Genomic DNA, 25,975 nt, shown 5'->3' on the forward strand with positions numbered 1-25,975 from the left:
CTCTCTGTCTCTCATTCTCTCTCAAATAAATAAATAAAATCTTTAAAAAAAAATGCAAAATGCCTCATTAATAGTTTTCTTTATCTTGATAATACGTTAAAATGACACCATTTCAAGTATACCGGGCTAAATAAAATATCGAAATTATTTCACCACTTTCTAATTGTTTAAATGTGGCTACTGGAAAATTCGAAGTTAGCCATGTGACTCGTACTGTGTTTCTATCTCGAACAGTGCTGTCCTAGAACTTCAGTCTGCCTTTCAACTTCTGATTCAGCCAAGAGCTCAGTGTCCTTCAATATACCTGAGACAGAATTTTTCTAGTCTATTTTGAACATCCCCCTAAAGCTACAATGTACCGACTCCCAAGTGATACTTCTAATTGCCCCGAAAATTCTTAGTATCCAAATAACCCACTGCCCAACTGCAAGTGTAAGTTAAGGAGGAAAAAAAAAAAAAAAAGGTGGAAGGTCAGGTCAGGTGTCTATCAGAAGCTAGACAAGGTCAGGGGCATGGTGCACCTCTTCCAAAACATCATCAATTACTTCTGAGACCAAAAGTGTGCTTTAAAAAAATATTGATAAAAAGTTGTTTGTTGTGGTTTAATGCAAGGATTGCCTATGACAAGCCTTGCCTGATAATACTCCAGCTTGATTTCTTACTGTCAAAAGCGGAGTCCCCCCCCCCTTTTAATTGCCCTCCCCATCCCATGAAATATGCCCAGCAGGAGCCTGGTACCCACCCCCCCTCCCCAGTATACAGACACTTTAAAATGGGGAGAGAAGGGGGAGGAGAAAGTGCCCATCCTACCACTAGGGATCACAGGCCAGTCTCATTTCTCCATGTAAATGAACTTTTTAGCCACCTCCTCAAAGAAGAAAAGCTGCACAGATGCGGAAGGCCCGTCCTGGGGCACACAATTACAGCCATTTGCATTCCTCCAGCAGCAGGATTAACACAGGAATGTGCTTTGCAGCTTTGTGGGGGGAAAAGGAGTTTAGGAAGAAAGGAATGGGGGGGTACTGCTCCCTAGTCTGTCCATCCGAAGCTCTAGGACACACTTCCACCTCTCAGAGTCAGAAAGTGGAAATAACTCCTGCTCGGGCTTTCTAAAGAGGGGGAGGTTGAAAAGGCCAGGGAGGGGGGAGCAGGCGGCGGGAGGCGGGAGGGAGGGGGGCCGCGGGCATTAGGGGAACTGCCCCTCCTGGTGCTTTGATCCCCTCGGTCGCTAGGAGAAACCAACTTTTCTCCTTGGGTTAATCAAAACCAAATTACTCAGGAATGTGGCAGGACAGGTCTGAGCTTCCAGGTCCCTTTGTCTTTGAGGATTTAAAATGAAAAAATAAATTTTTTAAAGCAGATGGCAGTGGCTTAGAGGATAGGTAAAGTGAAAAGTCTGAAGGAACCTGGGACCACATCCCCCGCCCTCAAAACAAACAAAAAAGATACCTGTAAACGTACTCCAATCTATCCGTAAGTTATTTTTGTAATTAAGTCCAAAACTCAGAAGAACTTCCCATTTTATCCTTTACTGCCCCTCAAGAAAAGACTCCCCCCACCCCACCTCACCAAACTATACCTTGTCAAACTGCAAATAAGAAACCATGCAGGGATTTAACAACACCCAAGTGCCACGACCCGGTTATAAAATGTATTATTAAAAGCAAAGTCCCCCGTAGCTGAAGAACACACTTTTTCCAAGCACAAAGCATGGGAGTATTCTGTGGTGCAAGGTGCTTCCTAGGGAATACTGGGGTAGGAAGGTGAGCAGCCAGTCGCTGTTCCAATGCATCCAGCGAATCAATGGTGGCTTTGTAAGCTTTGGGATCTCTTTAAACTAGAAGAAGGGCAGCGTTTAGGGACCGGCTCAATGCAGGGATGAAAGAGTACCAGGAGTGACAGAAGACACCACTGTGTATGTGCTGTCCAGAAAAAGCTAGGATCTCACCACCCAAAGTGATCCTGTCTGGTAGGAACGTGTGCTGGGTGTGCTGGACGGCCCAGAGACACTGTTTCAATAACTGGAGAGGCAACAGGAAAAGGCTGACCTCAGAGATGAAAGAAACCCAGGGGCCGGAGCTATATCAAGGCCTCCACACCTCCTCCCTAGCTCACACCTTTGGCAGGCTTGTGGCCCTGTGGGAGGCGTGGCCTCACACTACAACACCCCAGCTTACATTATTATTAGGGACAGCTAGGAGTGAGGTGTCCCAAGGCACTCGGTCACAGAAATAAATAGCTCCTTGTGCATTATAAAATGTCGCTCTGCTTCCCTGAGAAACCTGATGAGCCCCCACTGTCCCCCTCCAAAAAATGATAAACAGAGCACCAACCAGTTAAGCTACAGAGCCTGGACTCCACAGATAAAATGAGGCCAACACACAGGCCTGACGACCAGCTCACCATAAATTGTAACTGGCCCCAGGCCTGCGATTATCTGGGAGGTTGCACTAAAGTAACTTTTAAAATACTCTTCACCTTATCTTCAGGCCCAGTCAAACACACACATACATCACCCGTCTTAGATCTCTGCCATTAGTGTTCCATTTAGACTTTCCAAAACAAGGTCATCCCAGTAGGCCCTTGCCCTGTTTCCGGTCACAGCTGCGGACTTTCACCCCCTTCTCCAACAAAAGGGGCCTTGTACACAAAATTAACCCGAACCATTAGTCTGTGCGGTGTGAGAGAGTACATTGAGCCCTCAGAATATTTACCCTCCTTCCAGGCCCAGCCCAGGGTACTGCCCAGAGGGCCTCCCCCACGGAGGGGAGGCCGGGGGAGCTTCCCCCAGAGATTAGAGGCCCAGCTCCCTCCATGCTCCTGCAGCTGCGCAGTCAAGGCCTACTTTTCGGAGAATAAACATAAAGCCTTCATTTTTTTTTTTCTTTAAGAAAGAAGGAAAAAAACCTTCTCCCAGACTCAGTAGAACATGGCTTGATTTCAGGGCTGACAGGGGCTGGAATCATCCCAGATATTGCTGAGCTGTCCAATAGGGTAGCCACCACCAGAATCATGCCAGGGCTGAGCTGTCCAGTGGGGTAGCCACGAGCCACATACGGCTCCCGAGCGCTGGAAATGCAGCTGGTCTCAACTGCTGAAACAAGAGCGTCATGGCAATACTGTGGGTGGCATAAAATAGATGTATATGTTACATATTTCAAGATTTTTTATTTCTAAGTAATCTCTATACCCAACGTGGGGCTCGAACTTACAACCCCGAGATCAAGACTCGCATGCTCTACCGACTGAGCCAGCCAGGCGCCCCGATTTTAGACTTCATTCCACCTGCTTTTTTTTTCCTACTTTTTGTTAACATGACCGCTAGGAAACATACCATTACATATAGGGCTTGGGTTCTATTTCTATGGGACAGGACTCCAGAGGACAAAAATGATAAAGCCTCAAACACGAGCCCATTACCATGCCCTAAAAAGAAAGGGTCTTAATTTTCAAATGCTAAAAAGACCAGAAAATTAAGCAAATGGCAACACCTGATATCTCTGGGTCAGAGGCTGGTCAACATGTCTAATTTGGGGGAGGAAGCAGGAATCTGCCATCTTTTTTATCCATGAGAAATAAATGTAATCTTTGTCCCAGTGGTTCTCAAGCTGGTGTGATTCTGCCTCCCCAAAAGACAGTGGGCAATTCCTAGAGACATTTTTGTTTGGGGGGGGTGGGATATGTGTGCTACTAGGTGGGGAGAAGTCAGGGATGCCCCCCAACAAAGAATTACCCAACCCCAAATGTCAACAGTGCTCACACATAAGCAGGAAGCAACTAGAGCTGAGATCCACTCGAGCACATTTCAATACTCAGGTTTCCAGGGGCAGGGGGCTGGAGGGTGAACCCCTTCGCAAAATGGTTTCTCTGTATGCTCAGAAGTGGTAACAAGATTTAGTGGTATAAACAATGTGGGCACGTGAAAATAATAATAATAATAATAATAAAAATGATGATGTTAAAACAACGGTCACTTTCTCACCAGACTGAGAACTGAGTCTCAAGGGTTGACAGGTCTGGGTAGCTGTTTTTCAAACTAGTAGGTAAAAAATGGGGTTTAAAATTCAGAAGAGCATTGTGAGCCAGATCGCCCTGCATGGAAAGGGACACCACTCATGGAGGATTTCAACTGGGCCAGCCACTTGCATGCCCACCCTGAGGACAGAGAGGTTCCAGTGATGGGCGACAGAGCAGCAAGGAGCTGAAATCAGACCTGCAGGGACAGGAAGGGGACAGGGCAAGGGACGGAGGAGGCCAAGACAGGAAGAGTGCAGGGATGAATGAGAACAGTCCCCTTCGCAGAGCCAGGCTGGGAGGCAGAGCAGGAGGGGGGGGGTGGGGGGGAGGCACATGATAATTAACTCAGCAAGTTGATAGTATTTGCATATAAATGCCTCCACAAATCACTACGAACAAGCCAGGACAAGGCAGGCCTATTAGCATATACAAGCCAGCCCGGGAAGGCCTCTCTAGGTGGGTCATTGAGTGGGCTGCTCACTTAGAAGGCCGCCTGCCAGCTTTCAGGGGGCAGGGTGGGGGGCACATGAGGGGAGGGCTGGGGAGGATGAGGACGCTATGTCTATTTCACTCCTAAACACGTTTAGTTGCAGGATGTCAAAAAGAGTTGGCCTTATTCCCAGCCCATGAGGGAAGAGCCGAAGAAATGCTGGACCTTTGAGTTTATTTCTTCCAGGGTGCTGGGTAACAAAAGCTAGCAGAGGCCACCGGCCGCAACAAAAGAAACACAAAGGAAAAGCATATGGGGATGGGCACTATCATTTGGGGTGAGGCTACTCAACATGCTAAGTGCTGTGAAGATGGTTTTTCTCCTGAATTGAATTCCCCCTATAGATGGGAAGCGTGTCTTGTGCCCATTTTAGAGACGAAGGAATTAAGGCTCGGAGAGGTTCAATGACTGGTCCACAGTCACACAGCTAGGCCAGACCAGAGCAGGGCTTCAGGTCTGGGATCCCAGCAGACGGGTACAGGCTAAAGCAGAGTGAAGAACAGGAGCCGGCTCCCCCAAAAAGTAGGCTCATTTGATTCACCTCTGCTTCTCCCACAAAACCGAGTGTGAACAAAAGAACCCCCCTTATGAGGGCTGGTTCATAAGCTGTTCTCTGATCCTGAACTGACCTCTCCCCAGTTTTACTGTGTAATTACCTCATTCCTTCAACCAATGAGGAGGACTGCACCTCCCTCCCATTAGACATTGGGGAGTCTGCGCCAGGATTTCCTCTATTCACCAATTTCTCCCCTGTCCGGACAATTGTGATAGCTTTCCCGGCAAGGGCAAAATAAAGTGACGGTCCTTTCCCCAAATGTAGGGGTTCTCCACTTTCCCTAAAGACACCTCTACCTCTGGGTTTCATACCTGCTGCAGGAAAAACCAGCCTCAACTTCTTCTTTGAAAATGTCAGTGGTGGGGGTGGGGGTGGGGGTGGGGGGCATCTTTTTCACTACTGCCATCCTTTACCTGGAGCTACATTTTAGAAGCCAGGTAGGCCCAGGTAACAAGTGTGTATACAGCCAGGTATAAGATTGACAGTCTTTATCAAAGCCTGTCCCCCTTGGCAATAATTATGTATCGAATATAAAAGTGACACCATTCAAGAACCTGGCAGAACAGAGGTGTTATTTAAAATCAGTCACTTCAAGGGATGCCTGGGTGGCTCAGTCAGTTGGGCGTCTGCCTTCGGCTCCGATCGCTCCGATCGTAATCTCAGGGTCGTGGGATCAAGGCCCGCGTCCGGGCTCCCTGCTCAGCGGGGAGTCTGCTTCTCCCTCTCCCTCTGTCCCTCCTCCTGCTCTCACTCTCTGTCTCGCTCAAATAAATAAAATCTTTAAAAAAATAAATAAAAATAGTAACAGTCACTTCAGCAGTGATCCACAGGCTTCTTAAGAGTCTAGAAGTCGACTTGACGCTTGAGCAAGGATGCAGATGTTCCATGGAGAAATACAGAGCTGTTACAAGGAAAGCAAAAACCACTCCCCCTACAAGCCAAATGTACATTAAGAACCAAGGCCCTGAGCCAAAGAGCATTTTAGGAAGCAGGGCCTGAAATGGTGGAAGAGACTTGCATTGTTTCTTGAGCAGTTAAGAAAAATTGTTTAAAAAAAAAGAAGAAGAAGGAAAAGTTTTTAAGAAGGAGGAAAATAGGCACACATGTGTTTTTTAGCACATTTTCACTGGACAGAAAGATGTCAGGAAGAGAAAAGTTGTCCAAAACAGGCCACTCAGAGACCGTAAGTGTGGGAAGCAAGTAAGTTCACGTCTACACATATGTACTTTTTATAGACTTACAAGAGTTAAAACTCTTTTGAAAAGAGCTTTTTATACACTGAAGGGAGACTTCCATATTTGAACAGGCACTTATATGACTTTGGGGGGCAGGGGGAGGGGGGGACTGCAGGGCTGAAATTAAATATCAAATTAAACCCCTTGGTCTTTTCTTCCCTCTGCTCATCTGACTCCAGCCTCTCGGCTAAAGAGATTCAAGTGAGAAGTCACACAGCTGTCTGTGACCTGGCAGTTTAAGACTGAAATGCAGAGCCCACAACAGAGATGCTCATTCAAATCCAGCTCAACCAGGAGACTCAGAAACATTTTTCTGCAGTCACACTCCTGGATGAAACTAGGCACAACCAAGAAACCAGCAAAATTGTTTTTTTGCCCCCCACCCCTCCAACCCCCCCACCCTGCCCCCAATCTCCAAGAAGTTCAGCCCTTCTTATCCCTGAGGAAGTCTACACACTGTGCCCCCCCCCCCACCAGCCTATAAGCTGCCACCATGCCTTGGCCCCAATCACCCAGCTCTTCTCTTCAGGGCAATAGCTCTCCCTCAACACACCCACACACATTAACACCAACACACAGTCTCTCACATACACGAAGTAGGGAGGTCTGAACAGTCACCAATTCCTGCCTCCAGAAGCATGAAGTGGCGGCAGGGGGGCGGGAGGAGGGTCTCACTCCCAGATCAAAGGTTTGTGGCCAAAATCACTTTCAGGACAGTGCGTGAAATCGGCAGCAGATGAAAATTCCACTGTCTTTTCACACAGCCCAACGGAGCCAGTTTTCCCAGTTCAGAGTCTTCCTAACAGATGACTGGAGATATTCTGTAAACTCCCAAATGTAGCCCCAAAAGACCCACTTAAAAAAATTAAAGACAAGATAATCACTTAAGAAAGCCTTTAAGGCCATTATGTGATTAGCAAAAGAGAAGGGGAGAGGGCTATTGGCACTTCCCCATCTTTCCCAAGAGTGGTCTGCAAAGGGGTTTTCATGACTTCAGTCCCAAATCAGCAATAGCCAGAGGGAGCAGGGGGTGGGAAGGGAGAGCATGCTCTGTCCACGCCACTCCCCCCCTTCTAGGGAAGCCTGAGACCCACTTCAGGGAGGGAAGAGAATGGAAAAATCTCGGAGGAGGCACAAAATTCAAAGCATGAGCAGCTGAACCACCTAAACACCCCCCACGCCCCCACCCCCAGGACACAGGAGGACAGCTAAGGCTTCTCTGGAGGGGTGCACCAAAACCCCCAGGCATTAATCCTCGTGTTGACAAGACTGCATGATGGCCCTCCGGTGGGAAGGGAGAAGGGCACACCCACAAGGCAGATTAAGCCGAGACATTTTACTCAGAGGCCCTGTCTGGGGTTAAAACCAACAAAACAGAAGTCTTACTCTGAAATGCAGCCAAATTTGTCACCTAGCAAACTTTCTCTGTCTCGTTTCCCATTTTTATTCACACCCCTATCTTTGCAAAAGCAAGAAACTCCAGCAATTAAGGGTAAAAGAAGGGAAGAAACATCAAAGGAAAAAAAAATCACCTCTAAAAGTTACAAATGAGAAGCGAAGGCACCTTCCTTGGGCAAAGAACTCTCTAGAAACACAGCCATCACTGCTAGACCACTCACTGCCTTGTCCTCACCATCCTGTCCCCTGCCCCAAAGAATGGAAACCAGAAAACAAAACAAAACAAAAAACATTCACGTCGTCACACTGCTGTGAAGCTTCAGCACAAAGCTGCTGTCAATTCCCCAGTTTCTGTCCATACAGGAGACATTTACCACATTGGGGGGACGGGAGCCTCTAACATCTGACTGTCCTCTTTGAACATGTGCAAAGTGACAATCTGGTAGCCAACTTTAAATCATATAGAAAGGAAATCTGACAGTTGTTGATTTTGTACTTTTTCTCCTTAATCTGGATTTTGAGAGGGACTTGCCAGTGAGCCAAGATTTTCACCAGAGTTCCTCCCTCGGGGCAATTTGACTCAATCTTAGCTTCTGTATGTTTCTCCATTTGAGCAGCCTAAGGACTCAGGACACTGTGCTTTGGACAGAAAAGGCACCCTTTCAAGTCTGATGGAGACTAGCTCCTGCAAAGGCATTCCCCTGCCTGGATTCTATTAACACCGGGTCCCTGTTTCCCTTGACGGCAGTCTTGTAACGGAGGCAGAGGATGGTGGTTCTGGGCTATGCTGTGATTTCTAACGATCACCATTATGACCCAAGTTCTCACACCAGAGCCTTTGGATACCCCTATGAAGTACACTGTAATGGAATCTGCCTTCCTGTTGTGCTTTTAGGGTAACGCCCCCATCCTGGTTAATTACACCAGACTTGGGAACCAGAGTAGGCCAAGGGGGCCGAGCATTACAGAAATAGGCCAGGCTAAGAGCGAGCAACCATTTTAATAACCAATGAAAGCATAAACCACAGCACATATCCTACTTGTTGAGGTTACCGAGTCAGGTGCATTATCCCTGTAAGGCTGGCAAGTGTGAGACGCAGCTTGCAAGGTTCTTCAGGTTACAAGAATCACTATCACTGTCTCCTAGAAGATGAGGCTTAAACCTTTCAGGTTAGACAGCAAACTAGATACTCTAGATACTCTAAAAAGTGGGTGTAACAAGTCGCTTTCCCTTCTAGTGATGAGAGCGGTTCCCTACGCTTTTATAAAATGTTGCCTAGTCACTTAAATATTTACGTTTTAACATGAGGCTGCTGCAAGTCTACAAATCATTTCTTAGGTAAGGGTCTGCTCTGGGCCCTCTAGTATTTCCAGGCTCTCACAGTAACACTTCAGAAGCACAAAAACAAAACAAAACAAAAAAGCTCCAATGCCCAAGAGCACACAGTGACAATAAGGACACACTCTCTCTGGATCCGACTTGTGACCAGAACCAAGGGAATCAAGCTAAATCATCCACCAGCCCCAGATGATACTTGGCTAGGATTCCGCAATCACAGATTTATTCTAACAAACTAACCACCTGTGGGTCCCCCAAGGTGAGCCAGGCCTGTCCTGGGAGTGTCTAGTAATCATCATTTAAAGTCATAATGATGAAAACTGAAATCTCGCTTATTTTAGCTCCTTGCCGCTGGGCAGTCCAATTGGCACTGAGTTTACACAGCAGTTAAAGCCAATCCCAAAGCAGCAAGAAGGAAGGCACTTCACTGTCCTGTTGGAATGAGCCAAACAGAGGCCTGCAGAGAGCACTGTTTTATTTGGGTCCTTTCCACCGTCCCTGAGTATTCATTTGTGCAAATAAAAGACGGAAGGGAAGAAACCAAAATTAAAGTTTCAGGTGGTTGGGGAAGCAGCTCAGATTTTATTTATTTATTTATTTATTTTATTTTGGAAAAGTTACCAAGTGTTTCTCAATAGTTCCCTGTCAATCAAAACTGTTTTCAGGAGAACTGGAAAACAGCAGCTCTATCCCAGAGAAAGTGCAGCACTTCAAAAAGAGCTGGGAGAGGGAGGTGACCCATGTCAGAAAGACAGAAGGTCTCCAAGTCATTTAATTCCCTGTGATTCCAAAAGGGCTGATTTTAAAGTGTAAAAGTGCTTGCTTCTGCATCTGCCCCATGTTGTTAAATAACACTTGGGCAATTAAATAAAACAGCAAAGTGTGACCCTAGCCCATTCTGAGAGGCACTTACACGCTCTCTGAAAACATGCTGGAAACTAAATGCAGACAATCTCCTTAGTCCTGTAATTTAAGGATGGGGGAGAGGAAAAGTTCTCCTGGCCTTCATAGCCACACACACGCTCTGAAAGGGGGCGTCGGGGTCTCTGCAAAAGAGAATGAACAAAAATGCAGGTGTGCAAACATCCAGGTGTAGGCCTCTCTCCAAGGACTCCATTCTTGAAACCCTTCAATTATTTAGAACTGTGGCCTCCTGACTTCCCACACATCCCACCTCTGTTCCTTAATCGCTCGTTGCGTTCGGTTTGGGTAAGGAGAAGGATTTGGAATCTCGGGCCGCCTGTGGCTGTTGTGATAACAAGGAACAGGCCACATTCCTCTCTGGATCGGTTACCTTGGAAGGTATATGCTTTCCTCTCAATGCAGGCCTCTGCCCCAGCACTCGGGCTTCCTGCTCCAGCCCAGCCTCCTGGAACTCGGGATTTTTAGGGTTTCCCCTTGAAACCTATCCAGAAACCACAGCCATTAAAAGAACATGAAGGTTTGACACCTCCTGAATTTAGAAATGAGGGGACTCGAGGGGCCAACTCTGCAAACTCGCACCTGCTGCTTGATGGCAAAGAAACAAAGTTCCCCAGCTAGTGGGAGCGAGCTTTAAATTATACTCTATTTATTTAGTGACTTGTCTCCAAGGATCTCAAAGCATGGGGTGAAATAAGATGACGTGTGACTTTCTCACTATCTACCTTCAAGGCTTAAGTTTGTTTTCCTTGCTTTGCCTTCATACATTCCACCAAGCAGGCCCCGGGGCCTAGGGAAAGGCCTTCTCCCTGTGCCCAAGTGGGGGCCCTCTGATCTCTCTGAACTTATCTGTCAATGGCTTTTAGAGTCTTCCAGTCCTGTTAAATGACACAAACAGGGGGGCAGAGGCAGTGATGACCCTCCTGGATTCACCTGCTGACGGGTTTCATTTAAACCCGTTTACGTACTGTGCCCACTAAGCCAGGCAATGCACTGTGTTTTGCCCTTCTTATAACACAGGTATGTCCAAAGCAGAAAAGACCATTTTCCAGAAAGTTCTTTTCCCTCTGTAAGTCTGCAATGATTACCCTTTTTTTTTTTTTTTTTACTGCTATTGACCTAACTTGGGCAATCTTTCTCCTTTAACAGGACAAACATCACAGCTCTTCCTCTCCTCCACCCCTCTCCCCACGGAAATGTTTTTCCAGAGTGGGAACAAACTAAAATTAGAGGGTGGGCAAGTGGATCTCCAAAAGGTGCCTTCCAGCTCCAAACCTCTGATTCTCCCTTTAATTACTCCACAATAAGCACATTCTTCGCATTGTTTCAAACTGACCAGTGACTTCTCTTGTGCTGAAAAGGGTGCATTTTTAGGAGGAAGAACCCAAACTTTTAAATGACACTAGCACTGCAAGTATTCAGGAGGCAGAAACTAATCCAAAAGCAAAATAAGGAAGGAAGGAAGGAAGGAAGGAGGGAGGGAGGGACAGAGGGGAGGAAAGATGGAAGGAGGAAGGGCTTTACTCTGTGCCCAGCAGAATTTAGACACTCTCACCCCAGGTAGGTTCCAATTGGAATCTACTAGTTCAAGTGCATCCAGCCTGCCCTTCCCCCACATGCCCCAAGAGAATGGGAAGTTCAGCCAAGACTTGCAGCACCTGCCCGCCGCTCTAGGCTGGCTGTGCGAACCGGGCGGGCTGGCCGGTGGGGGGGGGGGGGGGGTAGCAGGGAGGCTCCACTCACCTGGCACACAAAGGCTCCGCACACCTCCAGAGGGAGGAGGCACTCGCAGGTACGGGGGCCACGGCGCGCACGACAATGGGAAATTCCAGAGGCACCCGAGCCCCGAACTTAAGCACCCCAGGCGGCATTCTCCCCACCTCCCGCCGCCCCCGGGACTCCGAGGTGGCTCTGGCTAGGTGCAGGGGGACCGCAGGCAGGGGAGGGGGGCTCATGGTGGCGGCCGGGGGCTGGCGGTCGCCCCTCCCCGGGGAGGGAGGGTCCCCGGGCGCGCGGCGGGGATTCACCCACGGGGCGCGGCGCTCGCGTCCGGGTCCCCGGCCTGCCCGCCGCCGCCGGCTCGCCCGGAATCGCTTTATGTAAATGAAGCTCAACTCGCAGTTTGCAGGCTCACCGCCCGGGGAAGGGCGGCGGGCGGGGCGGGGGGCCTTCGGGGATCCACATTACACAGCAACAAAGCGGAAGGTTAATTTGAAACTCACAGCCCCGCCGCCGCTCCGCTCCCCGGGCAAAGCCTGACATCTACAGTCGTGCCGGGCGCAGGCCGGGTACTCGGCGGCGGCCGCGCCCGCGGGGACACGGGGACACACAGCCGCGCTCCGGGCACGGGCCTCTGGGCAGGCCGGGCCCCGCGCCCGGGGACGGGAGCCCTGGGCGGCTGAGCCTGCGCCGCCCTGGGAACCGGCCCGGCGGGAACAAAGCCCGGTCCTTCCCAGGCGCTGACCCTTCTCTCATCGAAAGTCAGAGGCCGGCCTAGAATCGGGCGAGAAGAAAGGGGCGCGCCCTCGGCCACAAAAAGGAGCCTGGGGCCTCAGAACCGGAGCCATGGGTCTCTGGGCCCCATCCACGTCACAGCCAGGCCACTCTAGCATGGGGACATTAGCCAATGTGGACAGGAATTTATTTGAAACACACACCCATCCTATTAACTGCTTTACAGAGCACTTCTGTTTTTCAGCTGCAGAAACTTAGAAAAACATCCCGGCTCTCCATTGAGAGTTTAAGGATAGAGTTTTTCAAGGGAGAGAAAGAAAGAAGAGAGAGAGGAAGAAAAGCAGTCTGCAGCTTGCAATTAAGCTTACAGTCTTTTTACCAGACTTGCCTTAAAAAGCCCCATCATTTCAGATAAGGCATACATCATGCCCTTCACAGGGAGATTCCACTGCCAGGTCAAATTTAATGGGGCCACCCCAGTTGGTCAAAGCAATTGCTGGACACTTTTATATCTCCCCAGGTTCACCTTTTCCATTCTGATACGCAAAGGCGGCACCACAGAAATCTCACCGGAAGTCCCCTGTCCTGCCTGTCAGAATCCCACGCTCAGTCTGATTTTACTCCTGATTCTCTCAGCACAGAAAGGCACCTGCTTTTCCCTTTCTGAAAGCCACCCACCCAGGCTGGCCCCACAGCCTTGAGAGTCCTTTCCGACTGCACAATAATGAACCATGCAAGTGTTAGAAATATAATAAGCTCACGAGGCAAAAAGCTGTATGTATGGACTCATGTTAGCATTAAGCACACACTGGGGCAGGAGGAAAGAGGATGCCTAGCTGATTAAAACTATCATGTCTCCATGTAGAAGGCGTTCTGCACAACATAATTTGGGTTCAAATTCACGTAAATATCCAACCTGTTGGGGACAGACAACCCCTCTCTACAGTTTACATTTTAGTCCAGAAAAGAGACTCCAAACATTTTTTTTTTCTTCAGCTAGGGCCCTGGGAGAAAAGACTGCCTCTAGGGAATAATGTCCGATTAGGGACAAAGGAGAGCACAAGCCAAATTCTGTCACACATGAGAGAGTGTGTGGGGAGGGGGACTGGAGAGCAAAAAAGGAAAGTGGAGGATGATTTTGCAAACCAGAGTGTGATCACTGCCAAGCTGTTTCCAGACCACCTGACTTCAGACCCAAGAACAGGTGGTGTTTTCAAAACACACTATTATTTATATTAGCCACATGAGTTGAGAACACCTTAAAGAAAACCAATTAATAATTTAATTGAAAAAGTGACTATGAATAATGCATGAAGACAATGATGCTAGCAATAACGCAAGAAACACACAACACAGAGATGTCCCTGGAAAGGTCTTCAGGAACATTTGGAGCCCCAAGCTCCTGTGTCTTACCTGGGAGCAACCCATTAGCCCGTTAGATAAAGACACTAAGAAAATGTTTATACTCCCAGAAAATCTAATTTCGCTGCTTTATCTTAACTTTTATTAACAGGGGACGACCTCATCATCTGGTGACATCATGAAGCTGGTGGGCCGACAGATAAATATCTTCAATAAAATAAAAGCTAAATGCCAAAGAACCAGCTATAAAGTAATCTGGAAGGAGGTGGAGGTGCTGGGCAGAAGGCCCTGGCGGGGGTGGGATCTGCAGGATACGGCTGGTTGTCCCAAGCGGCGGACACCGCAATCCGCCTCTTGCACCTCACAGGCCTGACAAGTGGAACTGAGAGTGACCCTGGGTCCCTCTCCTTTATCTTAATCCAGCACCAGCTACAGACATGCTGAGAGCCGGTCAAGCTTGCCTTTGTGACAGGCAACACTTTAACAGGTGAATCCACAGGCAGGTCATCAATGGCCCCTGTATCCTGACGAATATAAACCCTTACCAAAATGCTGGGGCACTACCTCTCCCGAAACTTATTTCCATCATTCGCTAAACAACACCCCTTCAGAGGGATTCAGAAACTTTTGCACTTACAGCTGGAATCAACAGTTACCCTGAAATCCATGTTGCAAATTCTGTCCTCCAGCTCCGCAAGGCCCTGGCTCTTCTGAGGGCAAGACGCCTGTAGGGAGACTCACGGCCTGCCCAGCACAGACGGACTGGCACCATCTAAGGGCCCCTGAACACTGTTGACAAATAAACCTACTCTCAGAAAAGGCCGTTCTCCATAACTAGTCTCATCTCATCTGGCAACAGCCAAAAGGATAAATATTTAAAAATAAATCAGGGAATGCTCACCTCTTCCCTACTCCTCCCCTTACCCACTGTCCGAGCCAGAGGCCAGCCCCCCAAACACTTAGCTGGCTGGTAAATTACAGTGATCCCAACTGAGCCAAACTGGCTTGTCTCTCTCCACATACACATTCACTCTCCAATGCTGTCTCCCTTCCCTTCAGCAAAGGTAAATATGATCTCTGAGCTAAGATACAGTGAATGTCAGCATTCTGACTTGTAGCTAAACCTGGACTCTCTATTTTCACAGCACAATGGGGTTTAGGGAGATTAGTGTATCCCTCCAGATCCTGGTATTTTTAGGAAAATATACATACACGTGGATTTTAGAATTAGTGCTTCAATAACCTTGAGGTTTTAACAAAGAAAAAGCCAGGAGAGGGCTCTTTCTTTGTTAAAAACAAAAACAAAAGTCCCTGAAACAAACAATAAAACATTTGGAGCTAAATTGCACGCCATGCCCTGAATTCAACCCTTCATTTCTAGGCAATTATATTTAAGGACCTGGTACCCGCTGGGTGACCAGGCCCTCCTGGGTAGGACAGAGCGCAGGCTTTCCTGAGAACAGCCCACACTCACCTTCATAACCATGGGAGGCTGGTGTGCCAAGGCCTACACACAGATGTTTTGATTTACATTTCTCTGACACATACCTCAAGGCCTCCATCTATTGCTACAATGCTAATTCCAGAGATTAATTTTTACCCCCAAATCGTGGCTGCAACAGTATCTAGTTTACTTATCCACCCTCCCCAACTCAGACCCTAAATCTGTCATGTCACACATACAAAAGACACAAATGAGTAACCATTTTCTAAAAACCATGATTGGAAGGAGCTTTTCCATACTGATTGTAAGTTACAAGAGCCCAAGTTTTAAGACAGCAAAAAATAAAGAACTTGCCTTAAAACAGCTTTAAAGCAGTAGGTAAAGAGCCTGCTTTTTTTTTTTTTTAACAAAAATATTATTTCTAAAAGGGCAAAGAGAATTTGTCATGCAAGACTTTTATACCCAGGGGGATTCTTACATTTGTGTTTCTAAACCTTGAAATTGAGAATTTTAATGAAAAGGCAGACAGATGCTTAAGGACAGCATCGCAATCAGGGTCCATACGTTACAGTAGAGAAGCGCTTTGTTTGGGGCCAGGAAAAAGAGGTGGATTCCTATTTTGTTCATGGGCCATACCCACTGTCTGACACATCCCTTTGCGCTCAGCCTGATGCAAACCACTGAATTCTTGGAGGGAAGCAGGTTGGAGGGAGAAGAAAGGAAAAAGGAAAGAGGAGAAAAAAGAAAAAGGGGGAGGAAATATGGCCTCTTTATATGAATCGTAGTTGGAAAAAAAAAATCTCAACCCAGCATCAATTCCATAGGATGTACCAACAGCTCCCATACACATGTGTTAAAACAATCAATTAAAACAAAATGCCAGGAGCACAATAACCAGGATCAGATTTTTTTTTTTTTTTTTAGTGAAGAATTTCATTTAGCTTTGCAATTCCTTCCTATCAAGCAACCAGTTCTTGGGGCAGGACACTAAGAGATAAACAAAAGATGACCCTGTTCACACTTCCCAAATGAGAATCCCATTTTCTTATCTTTCCATTTGAGCGCATTTTTGTTTGAAATCTGGGCTAATCTGACTTAAGAGCCCGAGCTGAAATTTCACATATCCTCCAAGTCAGCCAGTGTTTTAGAATTTGGATTTCTATTCAGGCTGTTCCAATCGTCAGTGAGGCCTACGGTAAAATGTGCTTCATGCTGTTTCGTTTGTCTCTCTTCAGACAAATAGAAACTGTGAAATTTAAAGAATGGATAAAAAAAAAAAAACCTAAAACAAAGAGGTTAAAAAAATAGGACAAATGTTTTTGCTTTTGTGTCTCCCTGGAGCAATTGTTTGGGGAAGTCTGCATTGACAATAACCATGAGAAGGCCATCTAAAGGCGATGCGCACACAAGGGGACTCCTTGCCTGCTGCCTTTGGTCTGGGAGAAAAAGCACCTTAGCTCCGTTCTCCAGGAACAAAAGGCCAGGGCCACAGAAGGGGGGAGAGGTTACTGGGGCTTTCACAGGGAGCCAAGTGTCAATGCAGGTTCATTTTTCACCCGTCTTAGTTGGAAAGCAGCTCAGTGAACTTCCTAATGACTGCTTTTCCCTCTCCCCCTATTATTTCTAAACCTAAAAGAACAAAACAATAATATTTTTTTAAACCTAAAACCCATCATCCTATTAGACGAAAGCCTTGGGGACATACAAAGTTTTTCCCTCCTTCCTTTCCCCACCCTTTTTTTTTTTTTTTTGGAGGAGGGGGGATTCCCATTGTAGATCACATGGAAATAAGAGACAAGTGGACATTGTGGTCATTTTTAGTAGTGCCAGAGAACTGCCTTTATGTCTACAGCAAGGCAGGGAGCAGAAAAATAAACGCAAAAGGGGAAAAAAAAAACTGAAGAAGGATAGAAGGTGATAGTCCGGAGGCTGTGGGGCAACGCCTGAAAACATTTTCTTTTTTCACAGCGTGCAGTGGCTAATGCTGGCTTCAGATATGCGAGTGAATCAAAGTCATCACTACAAGGTTAGGGTTTTTTTTGGGGGGGGGTCATGGAGAAGTGGACAATAAGGCTGTATTAAAGACAGAGGTGTGTGGGTGTTGTGGGGGGGGTTGCTTCAAAGAAAGGAAGCTAAGATGAATCACTGCATGCCATGGAAATGCCAGGGCAAGTGGATGTCGAAGTGTTTCACCAGATTCTAAGCTGGAAACATCTTCCCCAGCAGGCGAACCCTAGGACGAGGCAGTGACACGCAAACCTCAGCTTTTGAACCCGAACCTGGCAGTTTAGGAGCGTGTCCCCCCTTCCCCAGGCAGTCCCAGGCTCGGGCTGAAAAGCGAGGTGGGGGTAGGGATGAGAGGGCCCTGCGAAGAAGCACAATAAACAACTCAAATATGAACGGAAATGACATCAGCAAAGTGAAGGACCTGTTTATTGCAGATCAAAACAAAACAAACTTCCAAACCTTTTGTGTATACAAGATAACTCTATAAAAAGCCTTCCTAAAATGTCACCAGGGTCGACACATCAGCATCCCAAGAAAACGGATGACAGTTACCAAAGGGGGAGGAGGCAGAGGGAGGAGGAAGGGGGATGAAGGGAAGGAGATGGGAGGAGATAGAAAACCAGAAGGGGCCAAAAACCCAGCTGACTAGTTCCCCCTCTGCTGATCCTTAATATTTATTGGTGTTTATAATCTAAAAGCCATGCTCTGTGTTTCACTTAATACAAGGCCAGACAGTGCTGTCTAATGAGGCAGCATTACAATCAGCTTGTAATACTGAATTTTTAATGCTGCCAAGGATTCTGTTACATAATAATACGAAAAACAGAAGCTGAAAGTGGCCTCGCGGTGACAGGACACTGGAAGCTTCAGGCAGGCAAGCGCCCCACGCCCGCCTTCCCTTCCCTCTCTCTGCCCACCCCCATCTCCCGATTTGCAACCAGCCCTCCATCCCTATACAGGAGGTCGGTATAGAAACCAAGAGGATGTCTTAGGAAATCCACTCTTTTTATTATTATTGCTCTGATTATCATCTCTGATCCAGAGTTATATTTCAAGAGTTTGAATCCTAGCCTATCTGGGGTTAGAAGTCTGCGATGAAAACTGGGGGAGGCTGAGGAGAGAGACAAGGAGTACAGGAGTGGGGGGTAGATTATTTTGAGAAAGCTAAACAATATGGGAAAAAAATCACAGCGGGGGGGAAAAAAAACTAAGATGCTGGGAGCGGAGACTGAAGCCTGCCGACCATATTCACAGCCGCTGCACTCAGTTTACACTGGTGTAATTTAAAAGCATATATACGGTCGCCGTTGCTCCTCTCTGTAATACCCCAAGACTGTAAATCTATAACCACTGCAATGATTTAGTGATTAAAAACATGATAACATATTGTGTAACTGCAAACCACAGAACCCCTGCCAACTCGCCTCTAAGATAAAGAGAAAAAAAAAAAATACAGAAAATGTGTTGCTTGCAGCGATCTTCCTAAACCGAAAAGATTTTAATAAAAGAACCTATATAGTAGACTGATCGGAAAAAGGTGAGTGAATTCTATGTGAAGCCAGCAAAGGGAGGGGGGGAAAGGGCAGCTTTATGTGGGATTCTTTTCCTTGTACTAACAAATTACGACCTAAACATGCCTTTTCTTTTCTCTCTCTTTTTTTAATAGTTTGTTGTAACTGGAATAACTGGTCTTGTGTGCTGTCTTGCATATTCAAAGCAGCTTTGTAATCGGATCTGGAGACCCAACCTTATTTGCCTGAACTCAGTAGGGTTTTTCTTCTCCCCCCCTCCTCTCTTGTTTTGTTTTGGATTCGGTATTGTGGGTTTTCTGTTCTTGCTGGGAGCAGACAACTACGCAGGAAGAGGCTCTGGTGCCTTTAAGCTACAGAGCAAACACCTGAGAGGGGGAGGCACAATTTGTAACCTGGCAGGAGGAGCCTAAAATATACACAAAAAAATAAAATCAAAGCAGCTGTAGGGGTTTTGGCCTCTGAGCAGCTGACCTGACCCCATTCTGTATATTCTTTTATTTCCCCATTGCAGGATTCCTGCACCTTGGGTCAGATTCGAACTCAATGTGACCCTGAGGAGAAGGCAGTCACCGAGCCCTGGAAAACTGCTCCATATGTAATGGGGGGGGGGATGGGGGGCAATGTAAGTGCATATGCATTCAGACTCCCCCAGTGTAGACACCCACACACTATGTCCTTACACACACACACACACACACACACACAATCTGTCAGGAATGCCAGGCCATGGGGCCAGCTCCAGCCCAGCTTTCACAGCTCACACTGCCAAGAGCCTGAACTCTCCCTAAAGCCCCCCAAAATCTTCCTATCTACAACTTTACCCATAAAAACATGCATGCACAGACGAACACTCCTCCAGAGACTTTATATGTTTAAAAAGTCCACAGATCTGAATTGCCTCCTCTCTGGACCTGAGCAGGCCAGTTTATTCAGAGAAATCAATAGGAAAGAGCATTTGCAAATATTTATATAAGCCCTGTGTGTTTCAGCATTAAGTAATTAAAAACTAAAACTCAGGGAGGGGGAAGGGAGGAGACACACAGACAGAAGAAGGCTGTAGGCCTAGTGGGTTTTCCTGCCCACACCTCATTTCCCGAAACCACAATCCTTTCAAAACCGATTCCATGTACACTTTTTACGAAATCCTGTTCGTGCACCATTTGCTAGACTATTTCAAAATCATCTCCAAATATGGATTCACCTACCACCAAGCTTTCAAGCCTGACCGTAAGTGTCCGTATTCCCTTTTTCTCTCTCTCTCAAATGCACACACAGCAATCCTTACTTTTGACATTGCTTCAATCTCTAGTGTATTACTCTCTACTGTATTTGTATTTCTAAATTATTTGCACTAAAAGATATCTAACATTATGAGAGGAAGGGCCCACAAGGTGGTAATTCAATGAATGAATACCCACCTCCTAAACCCCCCAATACTTTCCACTCCCCTCAACCTACAGGATACCCACACCTTGGGGGTTCAGTACTTGAAATCCACATATGTAAACATATTTGCCCCCCCCAAAAAATGTACAGTAAAATGAAGGAGTTTTTAAATGAGCCACTATCGAGTGGACTTCCTCTATACTGTTCCAGAGAGCTAGGCAGTAAATTCTGCTCGTACTGCCTCCAAATCCGCTGAGAAGCCGACCAAGGCACTAGAGCAACCACACTGCAGATATTGTAGAAATACGTAGAAATTTACAGTAAATGTAGGTACACGATTGCAGCATGCTGCCCTATTGATTATGCAGATTGTGATCAATCTTCTCCCCTCTCCCAAGCCTCTTTCTGAAGACCTCCAAATAAGTTGCTCTGTAACTAGCCATTCTCCCAAAGTAGGAAGAAAAAAGTAATTTTTAAAAAAACATAATAAATCCTCAAGTGTCCCCACTGAAAGGGCTTGAGTCTTTTTTTTAATTCAAAGTGAATTTATGCTCTGCAATTTGCATTACAGTCAAGCGATCACCGTATGTCATATTCTTCAAAGGTGCTTAACAAACCCCCCTTTTAAAAGTCACTAGAACTGGGGGCCAGAAAAAGGCAATCAGCCTCCTTCTTCCATATAATCCTTAGGTCAAGTTTCAATAACTGAGACCAGTAAAAATTGTCATATTTACCTTAAGTTGGAAAAGTTAAGAGTGGGTGATTTTTGAAAGCACTTGTAATCAAAGAATTTGCCACAGTCGAAGGAATTGCACAACATTGTTAAAAGTCAGCTTCTGAGCAACAGATTAATTTGTAAAGTAAAATGTATTTTTTAATGTAATAGCTCCACAAGGCACCTACGACTATTGAGTCTTTTCACAATTTAAATACACTGCATAAAATACACTCACATCTACTCTCCAATAGATACGGAGAAAGAGGTACATGAAAACGCATAATGGAAAAGAGTGAAGCAGGACGAGGGGTGGGTGAGTGGAGAATGGAACGTAAACAATCCCAGATTCGGGTGATCAAGAAAAAAAGAAAGAAAGAAAGAAAGAAAAAGAAAAAGAAGGAAGAAAGGAGGAAAGAAAAAAGAAGGAAAAAAGAAAAAAGGAACACTCCGATGTCTCTCAACTCAGCTGGTCAAAGAGAGGCCGGCCAGGCTAGGTGTAGTCCTGGCCGGCGGCGCAGCCCCGAGCCCCCGGGAGCCCCTAGTGTCCAGGGCAGAGCCCCCTCTGGGCGCTCGCGGCGCTGCCAGTGGGGCAGGGCGGAGAGCGCGCAGGTACAGGGTCGGGCGGCCGCCTCGCCCCCTCGCCCCCTCTCGGACCCCGGGCTCCCACCGGGCGGCCGCATCCCCTGCAAGTCGAGCCCCGGCGCGGAAGGCGCCCGCCCGGCCGGCCAGCGGTGGTGCTGGTGGTGGTGGTGGTGGCGGCGGTGGTGCTGGTGGCGGTGGTGGTGGTGGCGGTGGCGGCGGCGGCGGCGACGGCGGCGGCAGCAGCAGCCGCGGCGACTGCTCCGGGCCGGGTGCGCGCCCCGCGCGGCGGCTCAGCCCGGGGCCCCGGCGCCTCTCGGGGTGGGGCAAAGTTGGGGGCCGGGGGCTGCGGGGGCGGCGGGGGCGGGGGCGCTCGGCACCGCGGACCCCCCACGCCCCCCCGCCGGCCGCCGCCTTTGTCTCGGCGCCCGGACCCCGGCCGCCCTCCCGCCCTCGGCCCGCGCCCTGGCCGGCCCTGCCCCGCGGCGCCTCCAAACTCGGCGCGCGGGCCTCGCCCCGGGCGCCTCCACCCTCCCGGGGGTCGCTGGCGGCCGGCGGCGGCGGCGCGGGGGCCGGGGAGGAGGGGGCGGCCCGGGCTCGGCGGCGGCGGCGGCGGCGGCGGGAGGAGGAGGAAGAAGAAGAGAAAGAGAAAGTTTGGCGCAGGGGGAAGGCGAGCGGGACGCAGCGAGCGAGCAGGGCGCGGGCGCGGGGAGCGCGGGCGGCGGCGGCCGGGCGCGGGAGCCGGGAGGGGGCAGGACGAGCCCCATGCAAAGCAGCCCGGGCGCCCCGAGGAGCCCCGCGTCCGGGCGGTGGCGGCGGGAGGAGGAGGAGGAGCAGGCGGCGGCGGCGGCGGCGGCGGGAAAAAAAAAAAGAGGGAAAAGTTGCCACTTACGCGGTTGCTTCTCCGGCGGCGGCGGCTGCAGCGGCGCTGCTGGCGGCGGCGGCGGCGGCGGGAGCTGGCGGCGCTTTTAATCCCGAAAAGAGGCGCTCGGGCCGCGGAGCCCATCAAGGCAGCAGCGGCGGCTGGCGGGGGTCGGCGGCGGCGGAGGACGCGCTGCTGGCGGCGGCGGCGGCGGCGGCGGCGGAGCTGGAGCGCGCTCGGCGGAGCCCGGGGCGGGAGGCGGCCGCAGCCGGGGAGCCGGAGCCGCCGCCGCCGCTGCCGCCGAGCAGCATGGTTGGCGGGGAGTTTACAGCCCCCGGAGCGGGCAGGGGCCACGGAGGAGAAGCGGCGGCGGCGGCGGCAGCGGCTCTAGGCTGTAATTGGGATGCAAAGCAGGCGGTGGCGGCGGCGGCTGCGGCCGGGAGGAGGAGGAGGAGGAGGCGGCGGCGGCGGCTGCAGCGGTCGGAGGGGACGCGCTGGAAGTGGGAGCTGATGAGTGAAAAGAAAAAAAAGTCTTTGGATCTTTATTCTGCTAATTAGTTTCCTGCAAAAAATGGCTGTGATTAATTCAGTGCGCATGTGCTTCATTACCCAGGCACGACGGGAAGGGCTAATTAGCCACCTTCTGGATCAATAAGATTCAGCAAAAAAGAAAAGGGGGAGGTGGAGGGAGGCAGAGGGGAGGAAGGGAGAAAAAAAAAAAAAACCGGGGGAAAGTGATGAGCAGGGCAAGGAGAGCAGGAAGAGAGGATGGGAGAAGAGCCCAGGAAGAGGGAGAGAGGCACCAAAAGTTTATGCATGTATTAAAAACACATACACACACACACACACACACACACACACGACACACACACGCACACACACACATACACACCGAGAAGTGAAACGCAGAGAAGCAACAATAGGAACCTGGCTAAGATTTTTTTAAAAGACTTTTTTCTTTCCTTTTTTCTTCCTTCTCTTTTCTTTCTTTATTTTTTCCCTTTCTTTTTCTTTCTTTCTTTTTTTTTTGGCAAATGCAGCAGTGTTTAAATTGAATAGTCAGAGAGCATCTTCAAAGAAGAGGGGAGCAAGGGGGGGCAATAATGGAGTGGGACAGCTTAAAGATTTAAGTGAAAGGCAAAGAAGCAGCAGAGACAAAATAGAGGCCACTTTAAATTGCAAATCTGAGATTTTTTTTTTAAAGGAGGAAAATTACCTCCCCCCCCCAAATCAGAGGACAAATAAAATATGGAGAAAACTTTAGCACGTACCATAGACTAGACAAAATATATATATATGATATGTTAATTTTGTCTTCTGAAATAAGATGCAATCAATATTCTCTGGTTCTTTAGAAGGAGAGGGGGAAGCAGGAGTGATGATTAGAAGGAATAAAAGGGGGAAAGTGAAACAGAACTGAAAGGGGGGTAACTTAAGGAAAGACAAGAAAAGGAAAAGTTGCACTTGGAAACAGGTCCAACTTTCTACCTTTCTGGACCTACGAGAAAAGTAAAATCAATTTTCTAGTGTAAAACCTGGAAAGCAGATGTTTTCAGAACACAGGAAGCTATTTTGCCATCAAAAGCAGGGATGTAATAAAGGCAGTGAAAAATAATTTCAGACTAAAATCATAAGAAAGCAAGCCAATATATTTGAATAGCGAGGAAAGGTCTAGAGTGGAGAAAGGGGGTAAATTACATACCCCTTCCCTAATGCCAAAAAAAAAAAAAAAAAAAAAAAAAAGTCTTACAGCTTCCTCCAAGAGTTTGGAGCAGAGTCTCGAAGCCAAAGGGCTTGAAATGAGAGGATGGATTTCAGATAAAGACTAGGAGCAGTACATCCCACCAGAGCCCAAAGGAGATCCCTGGAATCAAAGACAGCGGCCAGGGACCCTGCTACTGTACTGATTCCCGGTACATCAAAGCCATCACTTAGGCGGGTGTACGGTACCTCCAAAAAGCAAGCAAACAAACGCAGGAAGAACAAGAGTCTCAGTCTCTCCCTCTCTCTCTCTCTCTCTTTCTCTACCCCTTCTTTCAAAGCCTAGCCTTAGCGTCACTGCTAATGCAATAGATTTTTTTAATGACAAGTATGTATTTATGTAAGTTCTAAATATGAACTAGTACCACTGAAATTACAATGTCTGGAATAAAATAAAATGCCATTTGCACTTTAAGTGATCTGCAAATAAATGCAAAAACAACATTTATGTTTCTGAAGGCATTTTTAGTGAACCCTGTAACATCAGGTGGACACAGAGCTCTCACCAAAACTTATTTTTCTTAGGAAAAAGATTTTTTTTTTTGCCAGCCTAGCTGGATTATTTATTTTAGAAGGAATTTGGGAATTAATCGGGAAATCTATTTGATTAGAAAGGAATTCTTCATTTTGAGAGATTTTCCAGTCCTCTTAAGGAGCATGCAGCTTCTTAGTCAAGACTAGGGGGAGAAAACCGGTTTAGGATTTTGCAGGGTTACCTCATCTAATCCTTGTGAATTCACTCTGGGAATAATGCTGTTTTATTTAGAGAGAAAAAAAAGAAAATACATTTAGAAAAATCGGGGGTTTCCTCTCTCTGAGCCAAATCTGGATTGCCATTCAAACTTTTCCTGGCTGCTTTTCCATGCGGGACAGTTGATCAATAAAGCCAAGTCCAGGCTAGCTTGCTACAGGTTTCACCAGTCAGTGCTTGCAAAACCTTTGTCATTTTCTAAAAATAAAAAAGCTAAAAGTTATTGTAGAAGAAGGGGCTTTTTTTTGTCCCCTGCACAATGTGTCTTTTGTGAGGTTAATGCCATTCTGGGCTCTCGATAGCCCTGGACAATGGGAACTCTCCAGGAGCCTGCAAAGACTCTGGCTTTTTTCTTTCTTGATTTTTTTTTTTTTTTTTAAGGGAAGGATGAAACATTCCTACAGTCCAAACACAACTTCTACTTTGATTAAATAAATATTTATCTTTATTGTAACCATTGTATATTTTTACCTTCAGTTTGTCCGGTTTCTGATTATTATTTTAAATTTTTCATTGGTAACAGTTAATCTTTTTTTTTTCCCTTTCAGTCCAAAGTGCAGGTCAGTGTAAAATGTAGCTGACTGAAAGAAGACTGGTAAATTCTGAATTTTTCCATAATACATCAGGTAAGGAAAATTGTTCAGACCTTCAGGAGTATATTTGCCTCTTATTTATCTATCTTCACGAATCTTCATAATTCTGTTTATTTTTTTCGGTTTATTTTTTTAAGATGCAGCAGAATTAAATTTCTCCCTGTAGATCTTGGAAACTCACTTAAATGCTATGTATTTATTTTCTTTTAAAAATGTAAATAGTACTAGGAGCGAACTTGTAGCTGGTTATACAAAACAGCACGGAGGAAGTCCGTATCTCCACTGATATAGGCTACTTGGGGGAAATTCTGGATATAAATGTATTTCATGTTGCAATATAGGAAAATGTCAGCTTAATCTGGTAAATACTTATGCTAATTTTACTCAGTGAATTCGTTATAAGGAGGAGAGGTACCAAGCTTGTATGATTGAATAATGCTTAGGCGATAATCCAGCATCTATATGGGTTATTTTATGTACAAAATGAAAAAAGGAACCAAGAAATTCAGAATCTAAATCCTTCATTTAGCTGGCAAGAGGGCAGAAAATTTTAGACCAATCTGTTTTTAA

General features: G+C 47.4%; 1 protein-coding gene across 1 annotated transcript in view; it reads right to left on the bottom strand.

The window, feature by feature from the left end:
- The window catches only part of ZFHX3 (zinc finger homeobox 3), a 220,725-nt gene extending 208,665 nt beyond the window's left edge, over positions 1 to 12,060 (bottom strand). Inside the window, exon 1 of the mRNA XM_081807873.1 lies at positions 11,700 to 12,060. The gene's annotated coding sequence lies outside the window, so the exon portion shown is untranslated. The remainder of the gene's footprint in view (positions 1 to 11,699) is intronic.
- Between the last annotated feature and the right edge of the window lie 13,915 nt (positions 12,061 to 25,975).

Source organism: Leptonychotes weddellii, chromosome 16, assembly GCF_054177405.1.
Source record: "Leptonychotes weddellii isolate Sample4059 chromosome 16, ASM5417740v2, whole genome shotgun sequence".
Lineage (NCBI taxonomy): Eukaryota > Metazoa > Chordata > Mammalia > Carnivora > Phocidae > Leptonychotes > Leptonychotes weddellii.